The sequence below is a fragment of the Nicotiana attenuata genome, chromosome 11 (assembly GCF_001879085.1).
Source record: "Nicotiana attenuata strain UT chromosome 11, NIATTr2, whole genome shotgun sequence".
Taxonomy (NCBI): Eukaryota; Viridiplantae; Streptophyta; class Magnoliopsida; order Solanales; family Solanaceae; genus Nicotiana; species Nicotiana attenuata.
In genome coordinates this window covers 7530291-7542867 of record NC_031999.1, presented here as the reverse complement: position 1 = coordinate 7542867, position 12577 = coordinate 7530291, and positions in this window count along the sequence as shown.

Here is a 12577-nt window from a genome sequence, read left to right as displayed (position 1 = left end):
ACTATCAAGATGACCCACCAAGTTAGTGCTATAGTACATTCAATGGCTCCGAAGTTAGAGGATCCCGGTGCTTTCACTATCCCTTGCGCTATAGGGAGTGCACACTTTGCTAAAGCTTTATGTGATCTAGGGGCAAGCATCAACTTAATGCCCTACTCAGTTTTCAAGACTTTGGTTATTGGGCCTCCGAGGCCAACTTCCATGCGATTGCAAATGGCAGACAGATCAATGAAGCGACCATTGGGTATTGTTGATGATGTGCTCGCCCGGGTGGACAAATTTATCTTGCCAGCTAATTTTGTGATCTTGGATTGTGAGGTAGATTATGAGGTCCCGATCATATTAGGGAGACCTTTCATTGCTACGGGGAAGGCTCTATTTGATGTGGAAGCAGGGGAACTCACTTTCAAGGTGGGTGATGAAAAGGTCGTTTTTCATGTGTGCAAGTCAATGAAGCAGCCCAATTGTACAGAAGTGTGTTCATTTGTGGATCTTGTCACGGCTGTGATAATTGATGATACCAGTGCAATGATCAATGTGGAGGACCCTTTGGAGGCCGTATTGTTGAATCTTGATGTCAATGATGATGAGGGTCGAGTGGAGTGCGTGAATGCTTTACATGGAATGAGCTCTTATTCTTATGAGCCTAGGAAACTCTCTTTGGATCTTGAAAATAGAAAGACCCCTCCAACAAAGCCTTCAATTGAGGAACCTCTGGTGTTGGAGTTGAAAACATTGCCTCTACACCTCAGATATGAATTCTTAGGCCCAAATTCAACTTTACCAGTTATTCTTTCCTCTTGTCTTACTAACATGCAGGTAGATGCCACATTGGCGGTGCTCAAAAAGCGGAAAAAGGCAATTGGATGGACTTTAGCTGATATTCGGGGAATAAGCCCCGCATTCTGTATGCACAAGATTATTCTGGAAGATGATGCAAAACCCTCCTTGGAACATCAAAGGAGGCTGAACGAGGCAATGCAAGAAGTTGTGAAAAAGGAGGTGATCAAGTGGTTAGATGCCGGCGTGGTGTATCCTATCTCTGACAGCTCATGGACTTTATCGGTGCAGTGTGTGTTGAAGAAGGGTGGTATGACCGTGGTGACCAATACTAATAATGAGCTTATTCCAACCCGGACAGTGACCAGATGGAGGGTGTGCATGGACTACCGCAAGCTGAACAAAGTGACCCGCAAGGATTACTTCCCATTGCCTTTCCTTGACCAAATGCTTGATCGTCTTGCTGGGTGTGCCTTCTATTGATTCTTGGATGGTTATTCAGGGTACAATCAAATTTTGATAGCTACCGAGGATCAGGAGAAGACAACCTTTACTTGTCCACATGGCACCTTTGCTTTCTCTCGGATGCCCTTTGGGTTGTGCAATGCACCGACAGCATTCCAACGGTGTATGATGGCCATTTTCACCGATATGGTAGAAGATATTTTGGAGGTGTTCATGGAAGACTTCAATGTTGTGGGTGATTCATTCGATGAGTGTTTGAACAATTTGGATAGAGTGTTGGCCTGTGAAGACACCAATCTTTTGCTAAATTGGGGAAAATGCCACTTCATGGTTGAGGAGGGCATAGTTTTGGGTCATAAAATTTCAAAGAGCGGTATTGAGGTTGACAAAGCAAAAATTGAGGTGATTTCAAGACTTCTCCCCCATTCTGTCAAGGGGTTTGAAGTTTCTTGGGCATGCAGGGTTCTACCAGCGGTTTATCAAGGACTTTTCGAAGATAGTGAATCCTTTGTGCAAGCTGCTAGAAAAGGATGCAAAGTTTGTGTTTGATGAGGGATGTATGCAAGCCTTTGAACTTCTCAAGCATAAGTTGACCAACACCCCGATCATTACCGCATCCAATTGGAGCTTGCCTTTTGAGCTCATGTGCGACGCGAGTGATGTTGCGGTTGGGGCAGTTTTGGGTCACAAAACTTTTCATCCGGTGTACTATGCGAGCAAGACATGAATGAGGCTCAAAGGAACTACACGGTGACTGAGAAAGAATTGTTGGCTATTGTGTTCGCAATGGAAAAATTTCGGCCATATCTTATGGGAGCCAAAGTCATAGTGCACACCGATTATGCAGCTCTTAGATACTTGATGACAAAGAAAGACTCCAAAGCTAGACTGATGCGATGAGTCTTATTACTTCAAGAGTTTGATTTGAAAATTGTAGACCGGAAAGGTAGTAAAAACCAAGTGGCGGATCATTTGTCCCGCTTGGAGGAGGAAGGAAGGCCGTGTGATGGCCTAGAGATCAATGATGCATTCCTCGATGAGCAGCTACTTTCTGTGTCGATGAGTGATATGCCATGGTTTGCGGATATTGCTAATTTCCTTGTGACTGGCATCATCCCGTGTGAGCTCTCTTCTAACCAAAGGAAGAAGCTCAAACGGGATAGTTTGGACTTCTATTGGGACGAGCCATACTTGTTCAAGATTTCCACCGACGGAGTGATCCGGAGGTGTGTACCTGAGGAGGAGCAATTTAGCATCCTAGAGGCTTGTCATTCCTCCCCCTATGGTGGCCATCATGGAGGGGCGAGGACAGCTTCAAAAGTTCTGAGTTGTGGTTTTTATTGGCCAACCTTGTTCAAAGATGCAAGTGATCTCGTAAAAAGGTGTGATCAATGTTAGAGAGCGGGCGGTATTTCCAAGAAAGATGAGATGCCTCTAAACACCATTCTCGAAGTGGATATCTTTGATGTATGGGGTATCGATTTTATGGGCCAATTTGTAAGCTCGTGCGAAATACCTACATTCTTGTAGCGGTTGATTATGTTTCAAAATGGGTCGAGGCCGTGGCTTTGCCCAAAATAAAGCTAAGAGTGTGGTTGCATTTCTAAAGAAGAGCATTTTCACAAGGTTTGGCACTCCTCGTGCAATTATTAGTGATGGAGGATCGCATTTTTGTAATAGAGCTTTTGACGCCCTACTTTCCAAGTATGGTGTCAACCACAAAGTGTCTACGCCTTATCATCCTCAAGCAAGTGGCCAGGTTGAAGTGTCCAACAGGGAGATCAAGAGCATTTTGTCCAAAACCGTCAATGCCAATAGGACCGCTTGGTCTAAGAAGTAGGATGATGCTCTATGGGCTTAACGAATTGCTTACAAGACTCCAATTGGTATATCGCCGTACCGGTTGGTGTTTGGGAAAGCATGTCATTTACCATTGGAGTTAGAGCATAAGGCCATGTGGGCCTTGAAGAAGTTGAATCTTGATTGGGATATAACTGTTAATCTTCGGGTGGAGCAACTCAATGAACTTGATGAATTCTGTTTCTATGCCTACTCCAGTTCGTCCTTGTACAAGGACAAGATGAAGTACCTTGATGACAAATATGCTCGTGGTAAGGAGTTTAGAGTAGGTGATTTGGTGCTCTTATTCAATTCTCGACTAAGGTTGTTCCCGGGAAAGCTAAAGTCAAAGTGGAGCGGACCGTTTGAAGTAGTGTGTGTGACCCTGTTTGGTGCTCTTGATTTAAAGAACAAAAGTGGGGGAGTTTTTAGAGTGAATGGGCATAGGGTCAAGCACTACTTGGGAAATTTGATGATAGCCATGTGGTGGCTCTTGTTCACTTCAAATGATTGGACGGTAACATGCGTCGTGCCGCGACGTTAAATCAGGCGCTTCTTGGGAGGCAACCCATGTGTTTTTCTTCTTCTTTTTATTTGATTTTCATTGTAGTGTAGGATTGATTTTTGTGCTAACTGGTTGTGAGATGTTACAAGATTGTGTTGGTGCAGTGCAGGACATATTAAAAAAAGTGTTCAGGTCTCTGAAGTTGTCAGTGCGGCCGCACTACATTTTGTGCGGACCGCACTAGCGAAGAGTGAAATGTGACCTCTCTGAAGTTTGCCACTGCGGCCGCACTACATTTTGTGCGGTCCGCGGTGGACCACTGCGGCCGCAGTCCATTTTGTGCGGACCGCAGTGTGTTGCCTCCTCAAGCTTGGAAACTGTTGTGCAGTGCGGACCGCGGTCCATTTTGTGCGGTCCGCACTGGGGTAGGTGAGCTGGGCCCCAGGGTTTTTCTATAAATAGTGCCTGAGGTCCAACTTTCAAACTTTTCGATCCTCTGACTCTCAAACATCATAAAAACACTGTTCATCATCTTTTCTCCTCGTAACTAACTGCTTAGAATCGTTATTCTCCATTTCATCTCATATCTGGTACCATTACATTTCTTTTACTTGTTCAATTTTGTTAATTTCTATTTTTCTTGCTTTCCTTTCTCTTCTTCTCGTATTTTCTTCCATAGATTAGGTTAGGGTAGTTAATCTTTTGATTAAAATAGACTTAGTTAGTTGAATACACTGGGCAACATATAGGGACACTAATTAGGTGAAAAATTGGACCCAAAAATCAAAATGTATGAAACCCTAATTTAGTGCCACAACTGGGCACTCTGTGCGGACCGCGGTCGTTTTTATGCGGTCCGCGATGACCCTGTGCGGTCCGCAGTACCATTTTGTGCGGACCACATTGATGAAAGACCTGAATGCTGAACCTGAGAGACTGCGGCCACACTACATTTTGTGCGGACCGCAATGGCCCTAGTGCGGCCGCACTATATTTTGTGCGGTCCGCACTGCTGAGATAAAGAGAGTGTGTAGTCTAAACCCCACCTCTGTGCGGACTGCGGTTGATTTTGTGCGGTCCGCATTGACCTCTGCGCGGTCGCACACCATTTTGTGCGGTCCGCACTGGGTGGCTTCTGAAAACTGTCTGCAATTTTTCTTGTCTGTTCTGCAACTATTTCTGCAACACTACCTTTAACTGCTTCTATTGATACTAACAAGCGTATTGAATTGTGTTTGCAGACAATGGCGAAACAACGAGGTAAAGGCACTAAACAACCGGGCAGAGGAGAATCCTCCCGGGGAGGGAAACAGAAAATGATAAAATTGACTCCTAAAGTTCGGGAGGCAATCAAAGCAACCAGGAAGGCGATAAAGGCTGCTGATAGAGCTGCTTCTCACTCATCGGGAAGTGAGTATGAGCCTTCCCGGGAGATATCTTCAGACTCAGTACCAACACACATCCCTGACTGGCCGGAGAGGTATAGGCTAAGAGACACACCTCCAGCATCCCCCACTGCCTAAGCGTCAGTGAACATTTCTTCTGGGTCGTCTGAGGGCTCAGGTGAAGGTAGTGGGGAATACTCCACCTCTCCCACAACTTCATTATCTGGAGAGGGTGCAGTAGGTGCTGAGGAGGAAGTAGGGGGAGAAGAAGAAGTAGGAGAAGGAGGTGATCCACAGGTGGGGGGTATTGCTAGGACTAGGAAACGGGATGTATGGCAAAACCGATTCATAAGTGAAGTAGCATACCATAAATTTCGGGAATGGTGGCCGGTGAGGAAGTTGATCCTGGAGAGGAGTTTCGTAGATAGAAACTTGCTACCTCACAACCCCAATGTGAGGAGGCAGTTTAGGGAGAAAGTTGGCTGGGCGCACTTTTTGTTTGACTGCATAGATGCCAACGAGCACTTGGTCAAGGAATTCTACGCCAACGTTGCCCATATCAAAAAGGGTACAAAGGTGACCAAGGTGCGAAACTTGAAGGTGTTGTTTGACGGGAAGACAATCAACGACTACCTTGGCTTTGATGAGGAGGATGAGACATTGTATATGGCTAAGATGGAAATGGGCGAGGAGGTCCGTCCATGGTTAGCATAGTACCTGGCAATCCCGGGCACCACCCCCGACTGGTTGACTGCGGGCGTCAAGATTTTGAGGCGTAGTTTGAACTTTGAGGCAAGGGGGTGGGAGACATTTGTATGTAGCAGGTTGGACCCGACGACTCATGACAACTCCCTACCTCTTCACCGGGCAGTTTTGGTGGCTTCAATCATGGCGGGGTACCCAATCAATGTGGGGAATGTGATGTCGAGAATAATTACAATTGTGGGTGCTGAGCATGACAGAAACTACCCATTCCCCAGTTTTCTCACTATGTACTTCCGGGATCTGAAAGTGGAAAAGAGGCCCTTCGACATCAAGGTCAAAGCGAAGGCCCCATTTTCTTGGTACAACATGCAGGGGGATGATAACCCCAAGAGCAAGAACTTTAAGAGTACGGTTACTGCTCCAACTGGCCAGTCTGAAGAGCCAGTTATGGTAGTGACCCTTGCTGAGCCTGCCTCTACTTCCACTGCTATTCCTCCTGGTCTATCCACCTCAGCGGACCCGGAGATTCCATCTTCCCGTGTACATCCAATAACTGCCCACCAACTGAGCCAGGCTCTTCTTAGTATAAACAACTGGATGCAGACTGCGTCATCCAAGTTGTCCACTACCACGGTAGAGGCTCAGTCGACACCTCCACCCCCACAGGTTCCCCAGTCGATAGAGGATGCTCTCAAAGAGATATTAGACAACCAGAAGAAAATCCTCGACACTCAGAAGGTGCTTACTGATGCAGTTGCTTCATATAGCAAGGCTATCAAGGAGCTTGCTAGGGAGCACAAGAAGCTGAGGAAAACACGGGCCTCCAAGGAGTCCGTGAAGGAGCTGAGAGCTGATGTTGACAGATAGAAGGCAGATCAGTTGCCTTTAGATTTTCTGCTCCAGGACCCAGTACCAGCAGTTGATCCCCAGCCGGAGCAGTCATAAAGGCCTCCCAAGAGGAAGAGGATGATTCCCAGAGCGGATGATGCAGTCATCCAGTTGGCCTACCCACCAGAGGCTTCCTCCAGTCAGCCACAAGATGCACTTCAGGAGCCTGTCCAGGTCCAGGCCCAGGTCCCAGCAGCACAGCAGCAGACCACCGGGAACCAGTCTGAGGTTCCCGAGCACAGTGAGGACCCTGGGACCACTCAGGAGCCCATGCAGACAGACAGGCCATAGGGAGTCCCTATATCCTTTTTCCTTTCTCTTTTGATGCTTTACTTGGTTTAGTTGGCATTGGGGACAATGCCAGCTTTCATTTGAGGGGGTAGGCCCTACTTTTTATTTCAAGGATTCATTCGGATGACTGCATATATTGGATACTTTTTATGCTTTCTTTATTTTTCATCTTTGGTTTGTATATATTTTTAACATTTCGCTACATTTCTCGCACTTTTATTTTACTTTGGGTCTGTATATAAAGTTATGTTACATTGTAGATATTCATCCCATCTATTGTATATTCGACAAATCCCCTCTTGTATATATTCATTTTACTTTCCGCAAATTTTTTGTTCTTAGCTTCTTATTTCTGAAAGTTTGCAATAAGCCTTTGGTTTTCTTAATGCCACGGTTCTTTCCAAAGGTGGAGTTTGTGTGAACCGGGTGGCTCTTCCCAATGATGGATGGCGTGACAACCTTCTTAAGGGTTTGAGTCCATTTTTCTTTTTGTTTTTAGTAGTTAGTAGTTAAGGGTGCCTCAAGCAAAGCTTCACTTGGGCCTAGCACATTTGCCTTTGATCTTATGGTCAAAAACAATTTGTTGTGTTTAGGATGGTGAAAGTCGTGACCTTGAGACTCTTGTGTTGACCGATAATCATCAAGTGATTTTTCGGGACTATTATGTGCTCAAATCTTATCTAAGGTCGTTGTAGGCCCCCGACTCTGTGTCTTTAGCAATCTCATAGCTTGTGTGGTGAGTAATCGCATTGCAAGTCCAAGTCCCGAGCCATTGGTCTAGAACTTGCCCTGAATGTTTGTTGAGGCGAAATCCTAAGTGAATTTTGACATGAGACATGATTATAGGATCTCCTTGGTCCAAATGATAGTTGAACACATCCATAACCTACCGATGATAAGATCCCTAGTCAACCCTTTTGAGCCTTAGACCTTTTTCCTTCAAGAACCATGATACAAGCATATACCCGTTCTAAAAGATACCCTAACTTGGCACCCGATCTTTCCTTTAGCACATGGAAAAAGTATAAGTTTGGGGGGAGAGACGAGGATTGCAACAAAGTGGTAAAACGGCACAAAAATGAAGAAAAGGAAAGTCAATGAAAAGGAAAGAAAAGCAAAAAGACAAAAAGAATGTTCAATGTGAAAAAGAATAAAAAGGGATTCAAGAAAAGCAAAGAATGAAAGGTGAGGAAAGTTGAAAGAGGAGAAAATGTTTGAAATGCATAAGAAAGAGTGACAGTGTGTCTCTCTAACCCCTTAGAAAGAAGTGAAATGACTCAAAGAGTCAAGTCAATGTGTGCCAAACGAATCAAAAGAAGTGCTTAAAGGAAGATGGAACCTACTTAGACCTAAACATTTCCTACCCTGAACCAAAAGCCTTCACAATGTCTCCACAAAAGCCCTATATGATCCTGAGTTGAATGAAGCTTACATTAGTGGATACTCACATAAGGGGCAAGCATATGGTACCTAGAGCCGGACTTGTGACTTTTTCTTGAGAGAGATGAGTGAACTTCCATTAACCTCGTAATGAGTGCCATTATTCTAAAGGTGAGGTTTGCTTAGGAAAGCTGAGGATGTGTGAGTTTGGGTTCCACAATGACCAAAGTAATAGAAAAGAGTTCTTTGATGTGTTGAGTCAACTCTTGATGCTCCTGTGTCGCACTTAATCCATGGTGTTTCAAAGAGTAAAAGTTGTTAATGATTCATTTGTATTGAGGGCAATTGTTAGCCCCAATTGATGCTAGATGAGGTCACTTTAGGACAGCTGAGATTTTCTTGGACATTCTCTTAAGGGGTGGGTCTTATTTTGTTTGCTTGAGGACAAGCAAAAGCTTATGTTTGGGGGAGTTGATAACTAGGGACTTTGATGCATTTTATACTCCTTCTTGCTTATGTTTTGATTGGAAATTCGTACAAAATAGTCCCAAAAGGCTCACAAGTTGTGCTTGATTGTAGGTTTGATCAACAAAGTGACAAGATGTCAAAGATCAGCTCAAAAGGAGTGAAACTTGCACAAGTACCAAGACAAGACAAAGCTCAGGTAGAACAGTCCCAATGCGGCCGCACACCATTGTGAGCGGTCCACACAAGGAGATTCAGAGAGGTTGATTTTCAGGCAAAGAGGCAGTGCGGCCGCACTAGGATTTTATGCGGTCCGCACTGAGATCAACGCGGCCACAGTCCATTCTCTGCGGTCCGCAGTGAGAAGAATCAGAGAGCTGCAAATTCCAAGTGGCAAGCTAATGCGGTCCGTGGTCCATTTTATGCGGACCGCACTAGAAGCCTCCGCGGCCGCAGTCCATTCTCTGCGATCCGCAGTGCCCAAGTGCAGAGAGCAGTTTTGTCAAGTCCAAAGCCCTAGTGCGGTCGCAGTCCATTTTGTGCGGTCCGCACTAACCGCGCAGGGGCATTTTTGTCCAGAATTGTCAGCTTAGTATAAATAGCTTCTTTTCCATTTTTAGGTTAAGCAGATAGATTTGCCTGGTAGCTACGCTCGTGACTTCGGTTTTCTTAGTAATTTTGGGCAATTTTATCTTCATTTTAACATTGAATCTTCTATTTTATCTTAGTAATTAATTAATATGAATTGTTCTTCATCTTTTTCTTGCTTTTCTTCTTTAAATATGAGTAGCTAGACCCATAAGCTAGGGATGTGGCTCAACCCTAGTGTGGGTAATTGATGGGTCTTGTATTTTAGGGCTAGATTGTCTATGGGTGTTTGATATTTGGGCAAATTTCATGTTTAATTGCTGAATTAGTGGTTGCAAACACTAGTTTGTGTTTAGTTGACTTGGGCTCTTCTTGAGAAAGAGAGCCTAAGTCTCCAAAATTGGTCCAACAAGGAATTTGGGTGTACTCATGAGATTGATAGCCCCAATTAAAGGGTTAAACCTCGAGAGAGTAATACCCGACTTGAACCCTAGTTGCTTGTGCAAATTTTCATACCCAATTGGTCTTGAGAAAGTCAATTCGGGCAAAATCACTCGAACCACCGAGAGGTGTAGAGTGGGTAAAGTCGTGCAACGGTTATATCATACTCCCTAAATATGTCAAACGTGCCTTAGACTCAAGTACCCGTCAATTGACCACCTAGGCAGAAGTCACTATCCTAGTGCCTTTTAACCATTTGAACAACCACTGTTATCTCATTCTTAGCTTATTCTAGTTTAATTAGCATAGTAGTTGATAAAATTAGAAATTAAACAAAAACCCCAAAAATTATTAGAAGTGTAATTTGGAACACATACGCAACTCTACACTAGATAGATACTCGATTCCAAATTCTAGCTCTCTGTGGATATCGATCCCGACCCTAAATCGGGTAAAAGCTGCTCCGACCCTCTCTCGCTACTTAATTAGTAGTGCGGAGTAGGCTGCGATCAAAAGTCAAAAGGCTCACGAGGAGATTGGCAGCTTTGAGAAGGTTCATTTTCCGGCCATCAAAAAAATGTCACCATTTCTTCGCACTGCTCAAAAAGAAAAATAATTCGAATGGACCCCGGAGTGCCAGCAGGCTCTGAGGGATTTGAAAAGGTACTTTTCAAGCCCTTCATTCCTATCGAAACCAAAATAAGGTAAAACGTTGTTAGTCTACCTCGGAGTCTTGGAAGTCGCAGTAAGTGCAGTTTTAGTCCGTGAGGATGAAGGTACGCAATCTCCCATTTATTAAGTTAGTAAAATTTTAATGGGAGGAAACTCGCTACCCACATTTGGAGAAACTGGCCTTAGCTCTCGTAGTCGTCGCTCGAAAGCTGAGGCCCTACTTCCAGTGTCACCCGATAGTCGTGGTGACCACTTTCCCTTTGCAGAACATCCTTCACAAACCGGAGCTCTCGGGTAGATTGGTCAAATGGGATGTCGAAATGAGCGAGTTCGACATAGAATATAAACCAAGGACTGCAATTAAGTCACAAGTCTTGGTTGACTTTGTGGCCGATTTCTGTCTGGGATTACTGCCTCTGGCAACCAAAGAGGCAGTCATGGTGTATGAAATGACATCAGGGGTTTGGACCTTATTTACGAATGGATCTTCCAATGAAAGGGTTCGGGCTTGGTATAGTATTAATCACGCCTTCGGGGGAAACCCTAAGGGAAACCATCAGAACGGTCCCTTTAACTAACAATGAAGCAGAGTATGAAGCTTTGATTATAGGACTCGAATTGGCCTGGGGACTTGATTCTAAGGTCATCAAAATCAAATGGGACTCGCGGCTGGTGGTAAATCAGGTCTACGGGATCTTCGAAACCAAAGAGGAGCGCATGCAACAATACGTGGTAAAGGTTCAGGCTCTATTGGCGCAATTTCGAGAGTGGTTGATTACTCATATCTTGAGGGGAGATAACGCAGAAGCAGACACATTGTCTAACCTTGGATCATCGACGAAAATAAAGGGATTGGAGTCCGGGACGGTAGTGCAACTTAGGAACTCAGTCCTGGATACAGATGGTTACGTTTTACAAGGAATTTGGCATTTATGCTCACCGTTACATCTTCATCAATGGCCCTCATAATTGACATTAAAAAAGGGCACGATCCTAGGACCTCCTTCCCTAGACGTAGGTATAAATAGTGAGCTCAGTTATTATTGTAAAGAGGACGATTTTTCTGACGAATCAATACTATAATCTACCAAAAGCTCTATACTACTTTATCTTCTTATTTTTCGATTTCATTACTGTTTTTGCTACTTCATCCTTATCTCAAGGCTAAGTATTGCATATTTCTTCAATTATCTTATTATTTCAGGATCAAATTAATTCATTTGTTTAGAAACCACATATAAATTCAACTGTACCGTTTTACGAGTAAACAATATTTAAGATTACAAGTGATAATTGGCTAGATTCATGTTGTTTGGCGACTATTTATGACCCAACTTGACTATGCTTCACTGTTCTAGGGAGGTTAAATGAGAAAGAAGAAAGACAAGAAGAGATAAATAGCTGATCCACTCTAGCGTGGGCCAAGCGCGGCCTTAGTGCGGCCACGCTAGAGCAGAAGAAACGGGACAGTGTAGAACGCCATATGCGCGGCCCAAGCGCGGTCACAAGCGCGGCCGCGCTAGTCAATCCGAAACGCAGAAATTTCAGGGGTAAACTTGGAAGTTTGGGGGCAATTCCACTTAACCTATAAGAGGTCCAGCTCGCCCAAAAAGAGGATATCAAGGTTTCCATAGTTTTGTTGAAGGCAAGAAGAGGCAAGAGGCAAGGAGGATAATTCGACATCGAGTTCTACCTTTCTTCCTTTTATTTTTATCATTCATGATGAATTTTGCTGTTGTTATTATGAACACAATTATGAGTAGCTAATTATTTAGTCTAAGGTTTTGATGGAACCTGTTGAGGGATGAACTTCTTGTTGTGTTAATATAGTTTGCCCAGTTTAATCTCTATTTATTCAACTACGTTCTTGTTGTAGTTAATTGACAGGATCCTCAATTAGCTGTGCCTATTTAATATATATTACTCGGGAGAGAGTGCATATTTAGGTATTGTTGAACAACACCACTCCCAAAGTATACGAGGAATCAACAACCGAGGGTTTAAAGGTGGGATTAGGGATAACGAAACCTTGGGTGCAATCTAAGTGAGCTGTAATATAAGCCAGCTAGCGTAACTCGGGAGAGTGCGTCTAGTAAGTTATTGTAATTACTTCGGAGAGATTTACGGTAGTAAGAGTGCTCATGATTGATAGAGATGATTGGACAATCATACG